The 15,537-nt window shown below is 44.3% G+C and overlaps 1 protein-coding gene across 10 annotated transcripts in view; it reads right to left on the reverse strand.

The window, feature by feature from the left end:
• The window catches only part of OSBPL3 (oxysterol binding protein like 3), a 185,170-nt gene extending 178,271 nt beyond the window's left edge, over window positions 1–6,899 (reverse strand). For 7 of the 10 annotated variants that reach the window (XM_003807926.5, XM_003807924.5, XM_034963825.3 and 4 more), the window contains exon 1: window positions 4,871–6,899. The gene's annotated coding sequence lies outside the window, so the exon portion shown is untranslated. Of the gene's footprint in view, window positions 1–4,493 lie in introns of all 10 variants that reach the window. The other 3 variants (XM_034963823.3, XM_063605651.1, XM_063605650.1) reach the window with 3 other exon arrangements.
• Between the last annotated feature and the right edge of the window lie 8,638 nt (window positions 6,900–15,537).

Raw genomic sequence — 15,537 nt, forward strand, 5'->3', positions numbered from 1 at the left:
GTGGTGAGCTATGAGTCTAGACAGGGAAGCAGGAGCCAATTCAGAAAGGGTCTTTCAAATCTGCTTTAAAATGTGAAATATTCATTGATCCATAAAATATTCACAAAAATTCCATTTGAATTCCATAACAATTTTAGTACATTTTTAGTAACAGCATTACCATAGATATGAAAAAATAGTACATAACATAGGCAAAATATTTATTCTTACTACATGTGTGAATTTGAGATCTCCTTGCAATATCTCCTTGGTCCAAAGATGAGAGCAACCAGAACAGGTGCTTTTCATGGACGTAACTAGGAGTTCTGTTACTTCAACATAAAATGATGATGGCATATTCTATTGCTTCATCATAAAATGATGATGGCATGTTCGTTGCTTCATCATAAAATGATAAAATACTGTGGATCAAAACAAATTAGAAAACTAGAAAACAAAATGTCACATTCCAATTACCTTTTCACAGAATACTCTAACAAAATGCAAGCAAATATAATTAATACTTTTTTCAATTGAGCAGTTACTATAGATAGGACACCATGTTTAGTGATGTGAGGAATAGAAACCTAAGGAATACACACTCACCCTGCCTTCAAGGCATTTAAAATCTAGTAAGGGAGGCAATAAGTTTGAATAAATTACTAGCACAGGAGGCAACAGGGTGAGAGGAATAGGGGAAGATAAAAGGTAAGAAGTGCTGAAGGAAGGAAGGACATCAGCAACATACTTTGTGATCAGAAACTGAACTGGGAAGTTTCTCTTATTTTAAAAAAACAAATGATCTGGGAAATTGGGTTTAGAGAGATTATGCTGACAAAAGCAGTTTATGAGTTCAGCTTTGAAAGACTTAGGTTTTCACACGGAGAGAACAGAGAGCTTTCTAGGCAACAGGAGTGCATGGACAAAGGCAAAACGCTTTGTTGATTAATAAAACTCAGACTACCAGCTCACAGGGGTGGGGAATGATGGGGTGAGGCCAAAGCTGAGCCCAGTCTGCTGGATCGTGACTTTAGGCTAAGGAATCTATATGCAAATAAGTAGAGAAAATAACTTGGGGATTGAGTCTGAGATCCACCATATGTTAGTTGCAAAGCAGTTGTGAACTTAACTTTTCCTAGTCTCATCTGGAGACTGGAGGTATAATAACAATGCCTGCTTTGATATTGCCCTGAGGATTAAATGCAATAATGCATGTACAGGAACTTCTGACAGCACCCGGCACATAAAAGTTCAGCACCTATTACTACTGTTATTAATGTTATTATTCACTATATAAGCCACCGAAGAATTTTTAACAACATAATGACAGTGCTTAAAGAATTTACCTGACCATGGAATAAACAGAGACAGAGGTAGGAAAACCCACCTGTAGACAATGTTAGGACAGAGTGCATAAGTCCCTAAGACCCTGAACTAAGATGCTGCAGGGCCTCCAGGAAAGGACCAATGTGAGAGACACTGAGACAAGAGTTAGGGTGAGCCTGAAGGTGATCTGAACAGTAGTAATTGGAAAGTCAAAAAAAAAAAAAATTCCAGAAGGGGCCAGAAAGCTGATGAATATGTAAATTTAGACAGGAAAGGAATGTGCAGAGAACCATAAACAACTCTCAATTATGCATGGAAGACTTTTTCCACCTAACAGTTTCCATCTTCCCTAGTATCCTACACCTCAATCTCTTCCTCAGGCATTCTAGGTTGCAGGGTTCTCCAACCCTCCCTGGAGTACTACTGAAATAGAATTAACAAATAGGAAAATACAGTACTGCCGAGAAGCACATTATAAATAAAACTGCATTATCCAGACTCTTATGCAGGGGGAAATGTTACACCAGCACCCAAACTGGAATGAAGTGGAAGAAAGAAGGAATCACTAATTCCTTCCCCATCCTCTGTTTTGCCATGAGCCCCTTAGGTGGTACCCATGCCACTCTTCCCCAACTTCTCACCCTCAGTGTCAGCGTTAAGAGTAGAGAGTTGAAATGTAGTTGTTTTACTGAAAGCCTACTGCAGAAGCTTTTGGAATTAGTAGCAGTTTCTAACTCTCTACTCTGCGTTAGAGAACAGAGGAACTAGCTGGCTTTCCAGCGCTTTCTTTAAGAAGTATAAAGCATTACTGTTCAGAGTTCATTTACCACAATGGGTAAAACCAATCAGATTTCTCTTTAGATTTAGATGAAAGGAGGATTTCCTTTCCTTCTGTATTAAAAGTCCCCAGTCTACCAGGCCCACAAACCATAAACCCAAGCACAAAAATCAATGGCAGTAAGAGTCTCAGGGATTCTGAAAACAGTACATCCAGACACTTGATATCAGCACCGGAAAGTTTACAGCCCAATCTCAGATGGTTTTAATATTTGTATCACTGGACTCTATCATGAGTTAACATCTAATTAGTGGGGCAAGAACTGAAGTCAGACTATTAAAAAATCTAGCTCAGCAATTTACTGACCTCAGGCAAGTTCCTAAACCTCGTTTTCCAATTCTTCACCTGAAAAATGGAGATAACCTCACAACACTGCCCAGCAAGACGGTGAAAATTACAGCTTACGGGCCGGGCGCGGTGGCTCACGCCTGTAATCCCAGCACTTTGGGAGGCCGAGGTGGGCAGATCACAAGGTCAGGAGCTCGAGATCACCCTGGCTAACACGGTGAAACCCCGTCTCTACTAAAAATACAAAAAATTAGCCGGTCATGGTGACGGGCGCCTGTAGTCCCAGCTACCCGGGAGGCTGAGGCAGGAGAATGGCATGAACCCGGGAGGCGGAGTTTGCAGTGAGCCAAGATCGCGCCACTGTACTCCAGCCTGGGCGACAGAGCGAGACTCCGTCTCAAAAAAAGAAAAGAAAAAAGAAAATTACAGCTTACTGCAGCCTGGGAGTATCTGGCTTATGATGTAACTATTAACGATTACTGAAAATATATCTCAATAATAAAACAGTAAATCTTTTGGCTAAGCCATAGCTTTTGATACAAATAAAGCTAAATGTCTATTAACTGTAACTGTAATGGTGGAAACCACATTTTAGTTTATTGGAAGAGGTCAAGCACAATAGAGACAAAATGGGCTGGAATCCTAGTTCTGCCAGGATAACCTTGGCAACACAGGTTAACCTGCTGGACCCTCAATTTCCCATCTGGTTAAAAATACCTAGCTAACAGACTTCTGTAAGTTTAATGCGGTAATGTACAAAAGTTCCTAGTATTGCTATTTGTTAATTTTCCCAACCGTAAAAAAAGGATAAAGATGAAAATCAAAATCAGCTATGAAATCCTCATTCCTCATATTTACAGAGAAGGTTTCATTTATTCATTCTATAAATGTTTATTGCAAACCTACTGCGTGTTCTTGACACAGGGGATCAAGTGATGAACAAGACAGACAAGGTCTCTGCATTCCTGGTACTTACATCCTAATGAGGGAAGGCAGATAACCCAATAACCCAAGGAGACAATTTCAGAGAGAAATTTAAGTGCTATGAGCAACAGCAAACAGGTGATGTGGCTTGGCTGGAGGGGATGGTCATTTAGCTGGTTGCATAAGAACCTAGGCCTGCTTGACTGATCTCCTTTAGCCAAATATAGTCCTTTAGCCAAGGACCTCCCCTTGTATGATACTTGCGGGGTACAGTGCAGATGATGAGAAGCCAGGCTTTCGCTTTCACCCATCTGTGGAAGTATCTCTTTTGCAGCTGTAGTTTAAAATATTTCTAAATGCCCTCATCCCAATACTCAAACTCTGAGGGTCAGAGAAACACCTAGGGGGTCTCAAGCACCTCTGCGCAGTACGCAGACACATGGAAACCGACAACTTCACAGTCCCCTCAGCTCCAAGAGTCCCGACTGAGGAGACTGTTGGCTTGTGAGGTGGAGAAGGACAAGCACAAGTGTGCAGAAGGCAGCAAGCAAGTTGCGTTGCCGAAGGAAGGGCGGCGCGCCCCTGCTTAAGAAGTATCTGGACGACCTGCGACAGTGCCCATCAGCGACTCCAGAGGCCACAAACGCTCCCCGGGAAGCTGGGCAGCGCTAAGAGGCTGCCTGGGAGTTTCTGGCTTATGATGACAGTACTTAAAGAATTTACCTGACCACGGAATAGACAGAGACAGAGGTAGGAAAACCCAACTGTAGACAATGTTCAGACAGAGTGCATAAGTCCCTAAGACCCTGAACTAAGATGCTGCAGGGCCTCCAGGAAAGGACCAGTGTGAGAGACACTGAGACCAGAGTTAGGGTGAGCCTGAAGGTGATCTGAACAGTAGTAATTGGAAACTAAAAAAAAAAAAAAAAATTCCAGAAGGGGCCAGAAAGCTGATGAACATGTAAATTCAGACAAGAAAGGAATGTGCCCTGGGCCTCCAGCCCGGCACCGGGGAGCTGAGCAAGCCGGGGTTGGGAAGGCGGGCGAGCGGAGCGCCTGCCCCGCGAGCGTAGTCTCAGTCTCTCCGGCGCGCCCCATCCCGCGGATGTGGTAAAGCGTCGCGCTCGCCCCAATTTACCAGGCTTCCTGCGCCTCTAGCCCCGGCGTAGCGCCTCCCCGCTGCCCAGGACAGCTCCGCGCGCCGCGTCCTCCCGCAACTGCGCCGCGGCCCCTGCGCTCGGCTCCTCCTGGCGGTCAATCATCCGAGCCGTCCCTCGAGGGAAGGTGTCCTAGGGTGGGTGAGACCCGGGTCCTCCTTCCCCGGGAGCTGCAGCCGGCACCCAAGCTCCCAGGCTTGGGTCTGCCCCAGGGCCGGAGCCTCCCCGGACGACTAGGACAGACCCCGGTCCTGCAGAGAACCGCGGCGCCCCCCGAAAGAGCAGCCCTTCCGAGCCCGCGCCGCCGCCAGGCCCCCCGACACCCAGGCCCCATTTAGGCGGGCGCCCCGCCACTCACCTGAGCGCTGTGCAGCCGGAGACGCTCCCTAGTTCCCCGGGGCCGGGCTCCGGGGTTAGCGCACAGAACCGGGAGAAGGCAACCCCGGCTTCTCCGGTCCCCCCGCAACGTGCAGCTGACAGCTCCCGCACTGGCCGCAGGAGTCGGGGGCGGGGATGGCCACTTGCAGACAGACTGCGGGGCCGGAGCCGCGCTGCGCACCGGCCGCGAAGCGCTCAAGTCCCCTCTCCCGGGCCGGCTGGCGAGCGCCACCAGCACGCGGCCACTTCTGAGTACTTTGCCCAGAACTTCTCGGCGCGCGCCGCCCGGCGATTAGCCCGAGGAGCCGCGCAAGGGCGGGAGCGCAGGGGAGGGGCCTGAGAGGCCCAGGGGCGGGGCCCCGAGGGGGCGGGAGGGCGGCAGAGTGATGCACAATCCCACCAATCAGAAGTCGCCTTTCGGGAAGGAGGTGGGGCGATGTCCTCGGAAGAAGCCGGCGGATTCCATGACGCGGCGGGGGAACTAGGGACCCCGGATTCCGGATGGGTTGGGAGGGCGGAGGGAGGCGAGTCCTGCGGCGGCAACTGGGTGGGGCTCCCGGTGGCCCAGCTCGGTGCCTGCGCGCGGTAGGCGTTCGGTAAATGTTCCTCTAGTGGCTTTTCCGGGCCAGGGAAGGAGGAAGAAGTGAGGGCAGCGCGGGAGGGGCAGGTTTACGGAGAAGGCTCCAGGGGACCCTTGCGGTCGCACAGGCTAGGAGAACTCGACCTCCCGAGAAAGTCAGACTGTGGCAGAGGAGTCGAGAACAGAGGAAATACATAGGGAGGCAGCACTCTAGGCACGAGATGACAAAGGACAGCATCAGTGTGAGACCCGGGGCTCGGAGACCGTGACCCTACCTCCAGAGGCAGTCGTGCAGATTCGTGCCGGGGTGATTTTGTTCTGTGCAGTTTATGTGCAAGGGGGTAGGAGGTGGGGAGAGCACCGTCGTTACTATTAAATCTCCCTGAAAGACGGAAAAGTCCACCCGACTTGACTTCCCACTAGCCCAATGGCCTTCTTTGATCCTAGGACGAATGCAAGCAGCTGATGGTTTGGGGTCAGTTTGCAGACTGCAAATGTGTCGAGTGCCGCAGGTGGCGGGTGGGAAGGGCATGAGCATTTAGTGAGCACCTAGTATATGCCAGGAGCAGTTGCGAGCTTGCAACTGTGAGAAAGGCACACCAGGCTCCAGTACTCACGGGGCTTGCATTTTTTGTGGAAAGACAGACAATAAAGAAGAGAAAATACATATCTATGCAAAAAATAAAAGGCTGACAGACTGTTAGTACTGAGAGGAGGGCCAAGTCCACTTTCGAAAGTGGTTTAGCGCGTGATGGGGCGCTCACCCTGAGGGCCTCTAGGCGAGGGTGGCTTTTACCCAGATTCCTGAGCCTGGGAAAGGAGCTGCCACACCCAGTCTCGCACAGAGCGTTCCAGGCGAAGGGAATAGCAAATACAGGGTATTTAGCCTCCCTGAAGACCCAACTAACCGACCTCACCGAGCTGGGCACCGCGCGTGGCTCGCTGGGCTCAGCGCCTGGGACGGAGTAAGGGCTCCACAGTGTTAAATCCCCCTGCCAACCACCACCTGCAGCGCTCGACGCATTTTCAGTCTCCAAACTGACCCCAATTCAAGGTTTCTGAGACTCTTTCCGGAGCTATTCTGTTCACATTTCATTCACCACGCTCAAATCTTCGCTTTCTGGAACCATCCCCCTCGCGAAATGTCTGGGACTGTCTGTTTCGGATCTGGCAGGCGGCGGGCGAGGGCGGGAGGCGCCAGAGATGCTGCCGAGCAAATCGACTGTCATGCTGCCCACGTCGGCACACGGAGAAGCTTATTGGAGAAGATTTCAAATCGAATGACTCCGCGGTTCCTAAACCACCTCGCAAAGCCCGACCAGCGCCAGGTGGCTGGACGGGTGGTGGAAGGACGCGTCTGGCAGGCGCGCGGACCGTCCAAGGAGGCACCTTGCCCACGCCCAGCCCCGCCGTCGGAGCAGCTTAGACTGGGTTTTCCCAAACCTCCTTCCGTTTTTCTGTAATTTCTCTCTGAGAGAGGCTTGCTCTGTCCTCCTCCTGCCAGTCCCTTTCCTCGTTCAAGCTATTTTCTTTCTTTTTCTTTTGCTCTCCACCTTCAGCCTCTCCGCCTGTTTCTTTAGCATTGGTTTTTCTGTAGGAGACAAGCCTTCAATCCGAAAGGAAGTGATTTGCATAGGGCTTTGTTGTTTAGCATCCCGTTCCGAGCTTTTTCATTAATGTCTTCCTAATCAAATAATAATAGAGTGTACATTCTCTCTCTCTCTGTCTGTGTGTGTGTGTGTACTTGAGGCAGTTAATTGGACAGGATGAGAGAATTATTCACATTGTGCCTTGTCTCCAAGTAAAGGAGGAATCGTACTGTGGCTTTTCATAGTTTCATTTCCTCTTCTACTCCTAAATAAACTTCCAGGCTCTCCAGCTCCTAAAATCAAAAGGAAAAAATAAAAATAAAAGTTGAAACCCACGCAGAGCTAATTATTCTTGAAAAAGTTTGTTAATGTTCTAAAATTAGCTTTCTCCTCAGAGTCTTATTTTAAAATAACGATTTGAATGTCTAATAAAGACCAGTGGTTCCATATTAAGAGTTCCTAGAGACCCTCTTCTTTGAACTGTTGAACAAATAATTTTTCTCTCTGGAGACAAGCCCACCACAGTGGGAATTTTTCACATGTGACACAGTGGTCTTAGCTTCTGAAATTGGTAATAGGTAAGCGGGTGCTACTTGAGTTTGCATGTTTTGATAGTAAAGGAAACTGAGGGCCTCTAGAATCAGACTACCTCAGTTCCTGTCTTGTGATGACCACCTGATTCTGCGATCACCTTTCCTTGTCTGTAAAATGGAGATATTTATGTACCTGCTGGACTACAGGAAGAGTTTGATCATCCATTTGCAAACAATTTCTGCATAGTCTAGTGCAGAGTTCTCAACCTCAGCGCTATTAACATTTTAGGGAGATAATTCTTTCCTGCTGGAGGTAAAGGTTGGGGGGGTGCTGTCTTGTGCGTTTAGCAGCATCTCCGGCCTCCACCTACTAGATTCAAGGAACACCCTGTCCTCCCCAGTTGTAACAACAAAAAATCTCCAGACTTTTGCCAGAAGTCCTCTGGAGGGCAAAATCCCCCCTGATGAGAACCACTGGCATAACACATAGTAAGTGCCTGCAGGAGGTGATATAGGGAAATGCTTATGGATATGGGTTTCTAAGGTGTGAACCTCAGGCAAATTTTGTTTTCTTAAGCCTCATCTGTAAAATAGGAATGATAATAATGCTAACTTCTTAAAGTTGTCTAAGGATTAAATACAATTGTGAATGTAAAAGCAATTTGCATAGTGCCTGGCACATGGTAAACTCAAAATATGAGCTTCTGGTCTCATTTTTTTCCTGTGAAGAGAAGGCATTGGGCTAAATTAGGGATGACACATCTTGACTTATTTGCTGCCACTTTCCTCCCGCCTTGTAGCAGACATCATTATTAAGTCAAGACTGCCTTTTCCGCTAAGTCCAAATAGAGCCTCAGAATCGTTCTCAACACTGCAAGAAGCTGCCACTGATAGGCCAAGATCAGCATCTAAGATAATGCTGAATTGCCATTCTGGGGCTAGATGAACTTTAAGATCCCTAATAGTGTCAGTCTTCTGATATGATTACAAGTGAGGCGGAACTATTGTTTATCACTTCATCAACTTCTTTTATGAAGGGGTGGCGGAGCAAGGCCCAGAAAGTTGCCAGTGTCTTGACCATAATCATACAGCCTATGAATGGTCAGAGGCTAAGTCTCCTCTTAAAGAGCCATCTTTTTGCCACATCTACTGCCTATGGAAAGTGGGAGAAACACTTGTCTAAAGCAGAGTTGCCACCCTCTCCACGCTGTACAGCCCTACTCATCTTCTTCCTGCTTCACTTTTATCTGAAAAATGAATCAAAGTATGTAGTTGCATATGAACACCTTGTAAGCATTCTTTTACAACTGTTAGTATAATTCTTGACAAGGATTGTTCAAAAATTCACCAATTCCTTTATTAAATATAGATTGCCTGCTTTGTGTAAGGGATCATTCTTAGCAAGCACTTTAAAGTGAATAAAAATGAATCAGTGAGTGTCCCTTCAGTGCTTTTGTAGTTTTCTATATTGGGCAGATCAGATGTGGACATAAATAACTACAACACAAGCTAAAAAATGGAAGATGTCCTAAGAGGTACCAAAAATGTGTTCAGAGCAGAGAGAAATTATTTTGGGAATTAGGAGCAGAGAGCCATTTCCTGCATGTCTTTGTTAACGTTTTTAACTTTTGAACAAAAATGTATTTATTACAGTAAAGTTATCCTTGTAGAGGAAGTTGCAACATTGTTAGTTTTCCTGGTTCAGATATATTTCCTGCTTAGTTTAAGTCAATACGATCAGTGCAACTAAAAGTCACAGATTATTCTAATTCTAAATTGTTTTTCATCAGCTGTTTACAATTTCTGGGACATTCTAGAGGAAGATTGCTCACCTTTAGTTTCCTTTCTTTTCTTTTCTTTTTTTTGTTTTTTTTTTTTTTGAGACAAGATCTCACTGTTGCCTAGGCTGGAGTGCCATGGTGGTGTTCCCAGACCAAACTAAGTGTTGGGCTGCTATTTCTCGTGGCCCAATAATGAGATGCAGATGAACTGGGGAGGAAAAGAGTTTTTATTTTTGCAACTGGGTATGGGGAGAAGGCCTGGAGATCATCGCCAGACCAACTCCAAATTACAAAGTTTTCCAGAGCTTATATACTTCCTAAGTTATATGTCTACATGTAAGTATGCATTCATCTAACACATAAGTAATTAACTTCTTTTAATCTGTAACTAAGGTCTGAGTCCTGAAGACCTTCCTCTGGAGCCTGAGTAAATTTACTTAATCTAAATGGGTCCAGGTGCTGGAATGATTACCCTTATCTTGTCTCCTGCTAAATCATGGAAGTTTGGGGAGTTCCTTCCAACCCCCCCAATAAGCTTGTTTGTGGAAGCCTGGGGAGTTTCTTCAGACCCACAATAAAACTTGTTTAATCCTAAATGAGTCCTGTTAAGAATTCCTTCATTATTTTGTCGTGCTTTAAGTCCCAGGAAAGGCCTAGGCAAAACTCTTGGTGGGCTTTTCTTACACCTCAGCCTTTGTATAAGGGCACTGGCTTTTAATATTTAAATTATCCACTCAGTCAGTACTGAAACAGTTGTTATGGAGGCCTGCATTAGTGAGACCTGGCTTGCCACAGTGTGATCTTGGTTTGTCACAACCTCTGACTCCTGGGTTCAAGTGATTCTCATGCCTCAGCCTCCCCAGTAGCTGGCACTATAGGCACACACCACCACTAACCACACCCGGCTAACTTTTGTATTTTTTGTAGAGATGGGGTTTCACCATGTTGCCCAGGCTAGTCTCAAACTCCAGGGCTCAAGTGATCTGCCCGCCTTGACCTCCCAAAGAACTGGGATTACAGGCATGAGCCACTGCACCCAGGCCTCCTTTGGTTTCAACAGGCTAGCTTTCTCCCAAGCATTTGACAGAATCAGGTTTGTTAGCATGTTATACTGTGGAGCATAGGCTACTTGTAAAAAGGAATATAACACGGGCTTAGGGACACCAATGTCATACACATTATTAAACCATGAAACAATATTCCCTTCACGACTGAACTACCTCAGAATTTGGGGTGAGCATTTAATTATCCTTTAGTTTCTGTCTCTGTAGCACATAGACATAGTATATTATTATCTGCTGTATATCCTAAGTGTAATAATAATAGCCCATGAGTTTTAAGCATTTATGTGCCAGGCATTGCCAAACTGGGCTGCCAATTGCCATAGCTCCTGCCACCATTAGGAGGCCGCCTGTCAAATCAGAAAGATTTGGCAGAATTGCCAGAACCCTACTCCTTCTGTTACAAGCCACGCCAGCAAAAAGTGTGCTTTGAATCCTGCTTCTTCCTTTATTACCTCTTTCCCGAATTCATGTCTTATGTAAGTGCATTGGGTTGGTAACTTCTAAACCACATCTGCAAATCTAACTGTGGGGGATTTGCAATGCAATTTTATCTCTCTGGCCTCTACACTATAGAAAAGCACATTAGAAGGAAATTGGGTTAGAAGTTGAGTGATCCAAGCCACAGCATTCACCATATCTTTTCCTCCAAATCTCCAACAAATATGTTGGCAGAAAAAGTCGTTATGTGTTATGCTTTCGAGTATGTTTCCTTTTTTATAGAGTAACCCAGAAGACCTTTGTGAATTCCCCCTCATTTCCCATCTCCATATCCACTAACATCACCACTGTAGTATAAACCACCATCGTTTCTTGCCTGGAAAATTGCAACAGACCAGGAGCCACCATTGCTCTTACTATAAGCCCTTCTCTACTCTGAAGCCAGAGTAATTTTTTTTTTTTTTTTTTTTTTTTGAAGCTGGGTCTCACTCCACCCCACAAACTGGAGTGAAGTGGCAGGCAGAATCATGGCTCACTGCAGCCTCAAACTCCTAGGCTTAAGCAATACTCATGCCTCAGCCTCCCGAGCAGCTGAGACTACAGGCACACACCACCATGCCCGTCTAATTTTTGCATTTTTTGCTAGAGATGGGGTTTCACCATGTTGCTTAGGCTGGTCTCAAAGTCCAGGGCTCAAGCTGTCAGCCCACATGAGCCTCCCAAGATGCTGGGATTACAGACATGAGCCACCATACCTGGCCCAGATTGATTTTTTTTAACCCAAATCTGATCATGAACATCTTCCACAGTTTCCCATTGCTCTTAGGATAAAGACTAAACTACTTACATGGTTCTCAACGTTCCACGTGGTCTGACATCTAACCAGCTTCATCCTGTGTCAAGTTCCCTCTTCTTCCTTTCCCTTTCTCCACATTGATCTGCTTCCAGGACTTTGTTCCTTCCAGGCATGGGGCATTGGGACAAACTTGCCCCACTCTCTGCTGGAATATGCTGTTCCTTTCTCTTCATTTAGTTAACGCAGACTTCCTTCAGACCTCCTTCAGTCATCTGTTCCTCAGGGAAGTCCTCCTTGACGTTCACAATCAGGTCAACTCAGCCTATCATTGCTCTGGTTGAAACTAAGTTGTGTGTTTTTTTGGAGGGGTGTGGAGGAGTTGTTTGTTTTGGTAGCACCTATCACAGTTGAAATTATGTTTATTTTTTGTGATTTTTCTGATTAATTTCTGTCTTCTAGCTGGATTGTAGGCTCCACAAGGTGAAGATCATGTATATTTTTAGTCTCCTGCCAACCTAAATAACAAACAGAGAGGCTCTCTAAAAGAAAATGATATTTATTCATGGATAGGGCATTCCAGTGGGACTATGTGTGCCATAGTCACCTATGTGTGTATTCAGGGAGGTAAAGGCTTTTAAGGGAAAAGTGAAGAGAATTACATTAATTGTTTCTGAGATAATTATCCTTGGCTTCAAGGATCAATAACAAAGGTGGTGCCAGTTTGAGGTTGGACAGGCAGTTGCTGGGTAGACGCCCTTGCAGAGGTATTTTTTTGTGCAAGGTTGTGGTTTCTGCAGAGTCTTTGGGGACAGTTCTGGGTATCAGGCATACGAGCCTGGGAACTCTCCCTTCATGGCTTTCCCCACCTCTATTTGTCAGAGTTTTTAACACAAATGACTCCATTTTGATTCTGACAACTTTCACACTCTCAGTGCCTGTCTCAATACCTAGCACCTAGTAAGCATTCAAATATTCGTTGAATGAATAAACAGAATCCCAAAGAATAACCTTGAATGGTGGCTGGAGCTGGGGAGATGGGAGGTGGATGCCCATTCCAGGCCCAGTGAGCAGAGATGTTATTAGAGTTAATGTGCTAGTGTTCAGGTCATAGAGATAATTTTGTAGCAACTTGACAACGGAAAGATGCTGCCTCCTTTAAAGTTGCTATTTTGCCAAGGTCATAAGTTAACTGATTTTTATTTTATCCGTTTCCTCTTCAATATATTTCCTTATTCCTTAAAATGTCCACGTCAACTCTGCCAAATGTATCAAAAGAAATGGCAGAAGTGGGCTTAGTTTGGCTGCCTCCATCCTGCCATAGCCGGATTCACATAGACCTTTCCCTATTTACAGAAATGAAAACTAGGAATCCTCCATGTCTGTGTATAGTGTTACCTTTACTTGAAGTAAATTCTTCACCTTTGTGTTAGCCTCTTCTTAACTCCACAACACTGTGAAGTGTGATAGTCCAGTTGCTGTGGATCAGTAGGGAATTGTGTGTAAGAGTCATTTCACGATAATTCTTGAGAGTATTTCACAGAGGTGAAAATTGTGTTTTCGCATTATGTTGTGGTATCTCATGTGACTTAAGATGCCTCATATTATATTTATTATATATTTATTTGGGTGCCCATTTTATATTTCTTTCTAAATTATAAGCTCTTTTTCTTATTCTTCTTGTGTGTCCTCCTTTCACATAGCACATAAAAGACATTCCATATATTGCTGGTTAAACAACACTGTGGAGATATGAAAAAGGCTAGCACAAAGGTGAAAAACTGTTTTCAACCTGTGGTTTCATCAAAAGAAAGTGCCCTGTTCCCTGATGCTTATTTCTTACACGCAATTCCCTACTGATCCACAGCAATTGGAATATCACACTCAGATGAAATTAGCACTTCAGGGAAGAAACTGTGACTATCTTGCTCTTGTTCTTACAGACTGTTAAGATAATAAACTGAATTCCTGTAACCAAAAATAAACTTGTCTATGAAGAGTATATGCTTAGAATGAGACATATCAATACCTATATAATCCCTTTTTTTTTTTCCTTCCTCAAGGTGAGTGCAACTTGCTAGGACTATGAGATGGGGAAGAAAGTCTGATGATTCCAAAAGAATGATCTTTCAGTGTTCGCTTTACCCCAGTATTTCTTGCAAAAGAAACTGTGTACAAAATAACATCAAAACAATAGCAAAAACAAAAAACAATAGAAGTTAGACAAGCGTGGTGGCACACACCTGTAGTCCCAGCTACTTGGGAGTCTGAGGAAGGAGGATCACTTGAGCCTAGAAGCTCAAGGCTATAGTGGGCTATGATCATGCCTATGAAAAGCCACTGCACACAAGCCTGGGCAATATAACAATACCCTGTCTCTAAAATAATATTAATAATAATAGTAATAGAAGTTAAAGAAAATGAATAAAATTGCCTATAATGCTACCTACAAAAAAGCTATTTTTATTGTTCAATGTTTCCTTCTAATATTTTTTCATGTAGTTGTATTTTTAGAGTAAATACACACTTAAGTTATATTTTTGATTTGATATTATATATGTTTTCCTAATTGTTATTTCATGATTATCAATAAAATATTATATATTCATTCAAATGATCATTATGAAGACTACAAAAAGCCCTGAAAAATATGTATAATATCAATTTAACTTGTACCATAACAGAAATAACTGAAGTTTGAATACAAAAAAAACTAGGTTTAAGTACTATTTTTTCAATTTAGTAGTTCTTTCATCTTAGGCAAGTAATTTAACCTTTCTCAATTTTTGCCTCTTTATTTTAAAAATGAAATTCCTAATAGCTGCCTCACAGTTTATTACAGGGATTGAAAGTAATAACGTGATCAGCTGAGGTAGGTCCTTAAGGAAAGGAAGATACTTATAAAAATTTATTTTTTAGTAATTTCACTTTTAATAAACCTCCCTTTCACAAAGAAATCTAATTGATCTCTCTTTTAATCATGTTACAGTGAAGTATCTATTTGCCCACTAGTTCCTTCTTAGGGAAATTTCTAGAGTGGAGTTACTGGGTTAAAAGATGTGCCATGAATATGGCTCTGAAAATTGCTTTCCTCAAGCCTGTGCTAGCTGGTGTTGCTGTGGCGATGTTGGAGCCTGTTGCTCTCACCCCATCCTCTCCCACATTGTAGAGCCACATTTCTAAAGGAAGTGGACAATAAGTATACATTGAACCAATAAGAGTCAGAAAGACTGCTTGTTTATCCAGTAAGCTGAACCATGTATTCCTTGAATAGGATGGTACTTGGGCAACCTCTTCCCAACTAACAGAAATGGAAAATCATAATAGCTCCGTAGGATGAAGGAGTCTGAGCTCTGGGAGGCTGAACATTCTTCGCTGGATTGACCATTTGTGTTTAGCTGAAGGCTAGCTAGCGTGTGCTTGAACCACAAGCAACTGTCACTTTAAGGAGCTTGAACCCAGGGGAGTACTTCACGTGGGTACTCTTCTTACTGGGGGAAGCAGACCAAAAAGACCTCAACTTTACAAGTTCTGTCCTGATCACCACTCCCAGAGACTCAATCTGTCATGGTGGGCATTCGCTTGTCAGTGACTGCTCTAAGCATGAATGGGCTTATGCCCCAATTCTGGACAGCAAGACAGGAAGGTGGCTCTGCTCAGGGCTTTGGAATCACTTGTGTCCTGAATAACATGAACTCAGAACAATGTTGGTGTGAAACAACTTACATAACACCAGCATTATGTTGTAGTGTCTCATGTGACTTCAGATGCCTCATATGATATTTATTATATATTTATTTGGGTAAACAATTGTATATTTATTTATATTTGGGCATATAAATGTGGGAATTTATATTCCCTTCTGAATT

Source organism: Pan paniscus, chromosome 6 (genome assembly GCF_029289425.2).
Source record: "Pan paniscus chromosome 6, NHGRI_mPanPan1-v2.0_pri, whole genome shotgun sequence".
Classification (NCBI taxonomy): domain Eukaryota; kingdom Metazoa; phylum Chordata; class Mammalia; order Primates; family Hominidae; genus Pan; species Pan paniscus.